The sequence below is a fragment of the Dipodomys ordii genome, unplaced genomic scaffold (genome assembly GCF_000151885.1).
Source record: "Dipodomys ordii isolate 6190 unplaced genomic scaffold, Dord_2.0 Scaffold9, whole genome shotgun sequence".
NCBI lineage: Eukaryota > Metazoa > Chordata > Mammalia > Rodentia > Heteromyidae > Dipodomys > Dipodomys ordii.
In genome coordinates, this window is record NW_012267225.1 from 24,959,454 (window position 1) to 24,968,729 (window position 9,276).

Genomic DNA, 9,276 nt, shown 5'->3' on the forward strand with positions numbered 1-9,276 from the left:
CTGAGTTGGAGCTAGCAGCTCCGCCGAGCTTTGTCGGTATACAAGATGGAGATCACCGGTGCTGGGGGGGGAGGGGTGGCCTTCCCTCCTCTGCTCCCTGAGAAGGAGTGAGGACGTCAGGCTTCTACTCATGCTGAGTCTTGGTTCCTGGGTCGTCTCTGGTCTGCAAACTGCAGGATGAAGATGTCCGCTCCTTGTCGATTCTTGCTGGTGTTGAGTAGAATCCACTCGCCCGCTGTGTCTGACTCCTTTGTCCGGGGCTCTCTGTGACTCTGGTATGGCTGTGGCCGCCACCGCGACGCTGCCACCGCCGAGGCGGTTGCTGGCAAGCGCTCAGATGTGTCTCCTTGCCTTGGCTTCCCCTCTGTTGCCTAACTCTCTGTCCTGTGATGGCACTCTTGGTGTGATTCTCTGGCTTAGGACTGTTCACTGGAACTCTAAAACTGCTTTCTATGCGAGAGCTTGTTCAGAATCCAGCTTCTCCTCCGCCATCTTCCCGGAACTCTATCGGTTATTTATATTCTTATGGTTCAAATTTAGTATATCATTTGTCTGGAAATATATGCATTTCTGCTTGATTTTCCAGTTTATTGGAATATAAGTTTTGAAAATATACTTTAATGAACCTCTGAATTTAATTGATATTGCTGTGTTATCTCCCATTCAACTGTAATTTTACTAATTTTTCTCTTAGTCACTTGGGCTAAGTTTTTTAATAGTGTTTGATTCTTTGTATCATATTTTAGTCTCCATTTAATTAATTAATGCTATGATCATTATAATTTCTTGCTATTTACTACTTATGAGTTTAGCTTTTCTGATTTTTTTGTTTTGTTTGTAAACTTGAGGTGCATCATTAGGTGATATGCTGGAGATGAAGTTATGTATGTGAAACTTTTTTAAATGTAAGCACTTTAAGCTTTCCTTTCAGCATTGCCTTAAGTCCCAAAGGTTCTGATAAGTTGCACTAATTTTCATTTTACTCTAGAAATTTTGTTTCCTACCCTTATTTTTTCAGTGACTAATGGATCAATCAGCAGCATATTATTCATTCTCCATAAGTTGTATATCTGTGTATATTTTCCCATTTGCTCTCATTGTTGATTTCTCATTTGAGTCCATTGTGGTTTGATAAAATATAAGAAGGTGTTTCAATTTTCTTTTATTTCCTGAGACTTGCTTTATGCCCTAAAATGTGATCTGTTCTGGAGAGAAAGTTTTCTGGGGTGTTGAGAAAAATGTACATTTTTCAATTCTTCAGTGGACTATTACATAGATGTTTATAAAGTTCATTTGATCTGTAGTGCCTTCTTTGTTATTGGTGGTAGTGGTTGTGGGGCTTGAACTCAGGGCCTGGGAGCTGTCCCTGAGCCTTTTAGTGCTCAAGGCTAGCCCTCTACCACTTGAGCAACAGCACTATTTCTGGTTTTTGAGTGGTTAATTGGAGTGCCACAGGGACTTCTCTGCTCAAACCGGCTTCAAATCTCGATCTTCAGATCTCATCTCCTTAGAAGCTAAGATTATAGGTGTGAGCCACTGGCACTTGGATTGTAGTTTATTTGTGATTTTTTTTTGTCTGAATGAGTTACCTATTTATGGTCATAAGGTACTAAAGTCACTCACTGTTCATGTATTATCTGTGGTTTTATTTCCAGTAGTATTTGTTTTATAAAGTAGTGTAGCAACATTTGTTATGTATATGTTGGCAATTATTACAATCTCTTAATGGATTGTTCCCTTTATCAACATAAATTGACCTTCTTTTTCTCTTTTAAATTTTGTTTGTTTGAAATCTTCTTCATCATATATGAGAATTACTACTTCTGCTTGATTTATGGCCTCGTTTCCATGGATTGTCTCTTTCCATTCTTTCACTTTAAGCCTGTTTGTCTTTGCCAGTGAAGCATATTGCTTATAGACAACAAGTGATCAGGTCTTGTTCTTTAATCTAATCTACAAGTCTGGGTCTTTTGATTACAGACCATTAACATTCTGACATGTTTCTGAAAGGTATTACTAATTCCTGCCATTTTGTTGTTTTGGTAATGTTTTTCATGATCCTTCTTTGCTTATCTACTCATGTAGTATGGTTTACTCTTTTCTATGTTCTTTTCTATATAGTTATCTTTTTGTTTTATCTTTCTCTTCTGTGTATAGGATTCCTTTAAGTATTTTCTGTAGTGCTGGCTTAGCGGCCATTAGTTTCTTTAGTTTCCACTTCTGGTATGTTTATACTACTGAAATTATAAAAAATAGCTTTGCTGGAAACAACAAACTAAGTTGGCAGTTATTTCTCTCGAGGTTTAAAATACACCATTCCATGCTATGTTTTTAGATTCTCTGCTAACAAATTTGATAGGTTTATCTTATTTTATTTGTGACTTGATGCTTCCCTCTTGCAGCTCTCATTTTTCCTAGTTGTTTATAATCAACGTTTCAACTATACTATGATTATAAAGAAGTTCTCTGATCTCATTTGTTTGGTCCTCTGAAATCCTACTGTACCTTATACTTATCTCTTTCCCTAGATCTAGGGGAATTTTCTGCTTTTGTTTCATTAGTTGTTGTTTCCTATGCCATTACTTTTCATTTCTTTTTCTTTCTTCTGTGCCCTTGATTCATAGGCTTAGCATTTCCTCCCAGGTATCTTGTCTGCTTTATTCATTTTTCTTTCTTTCTTTTTTAACCATTGTCATACCCCAACATTCTGTCTTCTATTTGATCCAATCTACTGATAAAGCTTTCAGGTGAGTTTTATTTGATCTTTTCAAGATTTCTATATTTTTATTGAATTCCTCTTTTATATCCTGTATTGTCTTTGCTTTTTTTAAAAAAAATTCATTCAAGTGTTTATTCATTTCTCCTTTAGCAATCATTCTTATAATTATTCTTTTGAATTCTTGTCTGAAACTTCAGTTGGGGTTTATTATTATGGAATTGCTCACTTTTGGATCAGTCATATTGCCTTGGGTTCTTCCCTCCCCCCCATACACACACACACACACACACACACACACACACACACATTCCTTGTGTTTCTTTGTTGAAGTTTACAGCTGAGGCTGAATCAGTTGTGGGCCTTGATCATCTGTAGTCTCTCAATGTTCTGTTATGACTGGGTAGCAGCAAGATTGATGCTGTTTCTCACCACTGAACTGGAGTTAGAACTTAGTAGTCAGATATTTTTGCACATGTGCTCAGGGTATCAGGTCCAATCCCCAGCATCACTCAAAGACAGGATTATCTGGAATCTCTTTTAGTTCTTACTGTACGGGTTTGTATTATACATGGGTTGAGGGTAGATTCAGTCAATATTCAGTTGTAGGGTTTTTTTTTTGGTAGGTCTTGGGGCTTGAACTCAGGTCCTAGGCACTGTCTGTGAGCTCTCTCACTCAAGGCTAGTGCTCTACAACTTTGAGCCACAGCACCACTTCTGGTTTTCTGGTGGTTAATTGGCTGGCTTTGAACCACAACCCTCAGATCTCAGCCTCCTGAGTATTATAGGCTAGTATTATAGCCATTAGCCACCAGCACCCAGATTCAATTGTAGTTTCTGAGATGCTTTTACTTTAGAAGTTTCCTTTCTGTGTATATTGGAAGCTGCTACTGGCTGCAAGGAAGTTTGTAACCTGTGGCCAGACATAGTCCCACTTACTCCACAGATCACTCAGTTTGTGTCTCCAAGGTCAGCAAGCATCTAACCATAGGAATATTCCCTAAAACATATCAGTGGCAGGGGATGGGGAGGCATGATCAGAACACTGAGTTTTGGACTGGAGAGAAAGAACTAAGTGACTCAGGCTACAGGTCTTTTCATTTCCTTATACAATCATCAATTAGCACCCTGTGGGAAACACTCTACTATCCATGGACTCTGTGCTTTATTTCTTCATTAATCTTCAAGGAGTGGAACTAGCTTTCATCAGAGAGTGTAGGGACATAGACACCTTTACTGGTGTGTGTGTGTGTGTGTGTGTGTGCATGTGCGCGTGTGCACGCACTCATACATGTGCAGTGCTCCTGGGACTTGAACTCAGCACCTAGGTACTATCCCTGAGTAATTTTTCTCAAGGCTAACATTCTAGCATTTGAGCCACAGCTCCACTTCTGACATTTTGTGGTAGTTAATTGAAGATAAGAGTCTTATAGACTTTCTTGCCCTGACTGGCTTTAAATCAAGATCCTTGGATCTCAGCCTCTTGAGTAGCTAGGATTATAGGCATGAACTACTGGGACCTGGCTGCATCCTCACTCTTCAAATTCACTGCTTAAACTTGTCATTGGGAGCATGTCAAAACATCCCCCTCTCCATAACTCTTCTCATGGTAATCTCCCCCTATGACAGATTATCCCTGTGTTCTCTGGGTCATAATTGTTTGTCTTCACATTCTCAGAGGACTTGGTCTCATAAAGTAGACTCCTTTCTCAAGATGATACTTGCCTATAGGAATCTGAGATGTAGGGAGTAATAAAACATCTTCTCCAATACTCACCTGACACTCAGGATTAGTCACTGTCCTATCAAGTTCCCATAGCATATTTAACACTTGCTGGAAATGTGGACTTATCTCATGGCTAAGTTTGTCAGTCTGTCATTTTGGCCATCTGTTTTACCTTGTGGTTGCCTCTTCAACTTCCTCTTTCACTTACAGCTCCAGACTGTTTTGTACTTTTTCTCTGTCAACTTTCTGTCTCTCCATGTTTTTTAGCTGTCCCAACCCTCTTTTATGATTATAGGTGCTCTTCCTCTCTCTTTAGAATATAATTTCTCCTGTTACCCTGTCTCTACTTATTCATGGAATCAAAAGAGAAAGTATCTAAGCCACCATCTTTCTCAAAATATTTCCCTGTTTTTTAACTATCTGCCATACAAAAAATTAAGAAGTGTACAGAAAAATATAAGCCATCATTAAAATAAAACGCAGAAAGTAAAAATAGGCACAAGGTTAATCCATGTATTTGAATTAGCAGATTGAAATTTTTTAAACAACATATTATAAATATGTTATAAGAAGATGGACAAAATAAGAGGATGGAAAATATAAAAACAATAAAATGTACATCTAGTACTGAAAAATACAATATCTGAAATGAAGACACACAGGTTCAAAAGCAGAAGAAAGGATCAATTAAAACAACACAAAATTTACAACAAAGGAGCAAACTAAATTTAAGAGAACAGAGTGTTGTGAACAAATGCAGCAATGGCACTCACTGGACACTGTTAAAAATGAACTATCCAACTTGTGGGTGAGGACAGGAGGGGAAAACTGGGAGAGAGGAAAGAAGGGGTGACATTTTCCAAAAAGAAATGTACTCTTTACCTGATTTATGTCACTGTACATCACCCTCTGCATGTCACCTTTATAATAACAATTAAAATGTTTTTAAAAGAAGTAAGATAATAAGGAAAAATAAAATAATAATAACTTAAAAAGAGCAGAGTATTAAAGGTTTGTGGGACAATATCAGATGTGACACACATATAATTGGAGTGACAGAAAGAGAGGATCTGAACAGATAATGATTGAGATTTTTCCAGTTTCTTTTTGGCAATACTGGTGTATGCACTCCAGACTATTTCTTCAAAATTCTTCCTAAGGAAACCTTTCTTTGTATGTGGAAGTATATTTGACTTTAAAATATACATCTTTACATTATGTTTACCCAAAAAACAATATAGATCTATTTAAAATAAAAAGGCAATTGTAATACATATATTTCTATAAAATTTTCTTTAAAATATGCCATACTAAAGATAAGTGGTTAGCACAATTTGAGACTAAATTTACTATACTATATTCTTCTTTAGTCTGTCCTACTAACATTTTGCCTTCTGTAGTTATAATCAACATCTTCCTCTGAGCTATTCAAAAAAAAGTCAAAAAAACACAAAAAAGTAATCAAGTCCTTCCTCTCATTCTTCCTTTACTTGTAAATTTTGATTATGCCAGTGTTTAACTGGCATAGATTTGTAGGGATGGACTTTAATTTTTTAATACTTTACAAGCTGACTCCCACTTTATCATTATTTTATTAAAATGTGTAAGTAACACATTTTATTTTTTATTTTATTTTTTATTCCTGTACCCTGTCTTATTTATTTATTTATTTTGGTCAGACATGGGGCTTGAACTCTGAACCTGAATGCTATACCACTTTGGGGGGAGGGAAGTCAGCAGGGAAAAAACTGGGAGAAAATGAGGGGGGGGAACCTGTTAAAAAAGAAATGCACTCATGACCTAACTTATGTAACTATAACCCCTCTCTACATCCTTTCACAATAAAATTTGAAATAAAAAATAGAAAACTCAAAGATAAATTAGTACATTGTTAAAATTAAACTTTTTACACTTCAAAGAACACTATCAAAAGCTGAAAACTCAAACCACAGGAAAGAAAAATATTGTGTACAATACAAGTATCAAAAATATATTTTAAAAATTATTATAACTCAACAGTTACAGTAATAGTAGTAAGTGACCCAATTCAAATATGGGCATATCATGCTTATCATTATAGGCTCATGCTTGTAATTTTAGCCACTCAGAAGGCAGAGATCTGAGTATTGTAATTCAAAGCCACCCTGGGCAAGAAAATCTGTGACTCTTACCTCCAATTAACCACCAAAAAGCCAGAAGTAAAGCTGTAGCTACAGCACCAGACTTGAGCAAAAAAGCTAACAGACAGTATCCAGGCTATGAGTTTAAGTCCCAGCGCACACACACACACACACACACACACATTCATATATATATATGAATTCAATTATTTGCTCTCACACGTTCATGTATGAATGTGTGAGAGCAAATAATTGAATGGACACTTCTCCAAAGAAGTTATGCAAAGACCAATAAACACATTAAAATGGTTCAGCATCATTAGTTTTTAAATGTAAATTCAAATCACAAATGAGATTTAACTTCCACTAGAATACATACTTATGATCAAGATTGATAAATCTCTATTTAGATTGATCAGGAAAAAGGGCACATTTCTAATACCAGGAACAAAAAAGATACATCACTAGAACAGATATTATATATTACCAGGGCCTGGGAAGGTGGCTCAGTGGTAAAGTGCTTGCCTCGCATGCATGAGGCCCTGAGTTTGATTCCTCAGTGCTACATAAACAGAAAAAAATGGAAGTGGCGCTGTGGCTCAAGTAGTAGAGCATTTGCCTTGAGCTGAAGAGCTCAGAGGCAGTGCCCAGGCCCAGAGTTCAAGCCCTACGACCACCAAAAAAGATAGATAGATAGATAGATAGATAGATAGATAGATAGATAGATAGATAGATGGATGGATGGATGGATGGATGGATAGAGCCAGATACAGTACTAGCCTTGAGCAAAAAAAGTTCAAGGACAGCACCCAGGCCCTGAGTTCATCCCCTAGAACAGTAAAAAAAAAAAAAAAAAAAAAAGCAGGGCTAGAGGCATAGCACAAGTTTTAGAGTGTCAGCCAAGCAAGCATGAGGAAATGAATTCAAGCCCATAAAAATTATTACTATTAATTTTTAAATTTTAACTATTTTCATTTATTGAAATTTGTATTTTAATAAAAATACTCAGTTGAAAACTGTTCTATCCTGTTACCTTTTATATTGTTACTGCCAACAGAGCACAAGTTAAGTAAAAATTTTGATCAAATCAAATAATTTGTAATTTGTTAAGATAAAAGCAAAAAAATCTTATAAAAACATGCATCTGTTACCCAAAAAACACAAATTAAAAACACTCCCTTGGGCTGGCAATGTGGCTTAGTGGTAGAGTGTTTGCCTAGCATACATGAAGCCCTGGGTTCAATTCCTCAGTACCACATAAACAGGAAAAAGCTGCAAATGGCACTGTGGTTCAAGTGGAAGAGTGCTAGCCTTGAGCAAAAGAAGTTCAGGAACAGTACCCAGATGCTGAGTTTAAGATCAAAGGAAAGGGAAGGGAAGGAAAAGAAAGGAAAGGAAAGGAAAGGAAAGGAAAGGAAAGGAAAGGAAAGGAAAGGAAAGGAAAGGAAAGGAAAGGAAAGGAAAGGAGGAAGGAGCAAGCCTCTCTCAAGAAGAATCTCATGGATGGGCTGGGAAGGTGGCTCAGTGGTAGAGTGCTTGCCTTGCATGCATGAGGCCCTGGGTTCGATTCCTCAGCACTATATAAGCAGAAAAAGCTGGAAGTGGCACTGCAGCTCAAGTGGTAGAGTGATAAGTCTTGAGATGAATAGCTTAGCGACAGTGCCCAGGCCCAGAGTTCACGCCTCATAATATGAAAATAGCCACATAGTGTACCTATTTAAGAAATTGAATTCATTTCAAAATCTGCCCACAAATCAAACTTCAATCCCAGATGACTTTATTGTGGAATTCTACAAAACATTATAGAAAAGAATAATACCATCCTCACAGAAAGTTTTACAGAAGAATTAGGTGAAAGAAATCCTTGCTCTATGTGGCCAGAATTACTTCAATACTGAGTTCACTTTTTTAAAGAAGAAAACTATGTCATTATCCCTCATGACTTTATTTTCAAAAACATTTTTTAAATTTTATTGAGAGCGGGCTGGGAAGGTAGCTCAGCGGTAGAGTGCATGTCTTGCAAGCATGAGGCCCTGGGTTCGATTCCTCAGCACCACATAAGCAGAAAAAGCCGGAAGTGGCGCTGTGGCAGTGGTAGAGCATTAGCCTTGAGCTGAAGAGCTGAGGGACAGCGCCCAGGCCCAGAGTTCAGGCCCCATGACCGGCAAAAAAAAAAAAAAAATTTTTATTGAGAGCTTAGACATGTCCACTCAAGCCTATAAACCTGGCTATTTGGGAGGTAGAGATTGCAGAATCATGGTTCAAGTCTAGCCTGGGTATAAAAGTTGGGAGCCTTGGCCTTATGGCCAGGAGGACGGGGCCTGTGTCCATGTCTATGTCAGTCTATGCTGGGTCTTGGCAGCCTGTGGCCATCATTGTGGCCTTGACCATAGTGGGGAGCACCAAATGTAGTGACCAGCCACCTGTAGATTCTGTCCTCCAAGAAAATCCTGCCATGATTGGGTTGGACTCCCAGATAAATATTCAAACCTTCAACCTATTCATTTTTACATCCTAGAAAAGGAATCACCATTGGAACAAAAGCTTAGAGGATTAAGACAAAAACAACAACAACAACACAAGAATAGATCCAGCAGTTCTGGGCAAACCAGAATTTGACTTTTAGTAAGGATAAAGAATCAGACATTTCAGGCCAAATTACTCAAGCTGATTCAAAACTTTGGCAAAGTAGCAGGTTATAAAATTAACCCCCC

At 37.6% G+C, this 9,276-nt stretch overlaps 1 pseudogene; it reads left to right on the forward strand.

Annotated features, from left to right (window-relative positions):
* Nucleotides 1–9,276, forward strand: part of LOC105980429 — a 185,356-nt pseudogene that overhangs the window by 173,841 nt on the left and 2,239 nt on the right.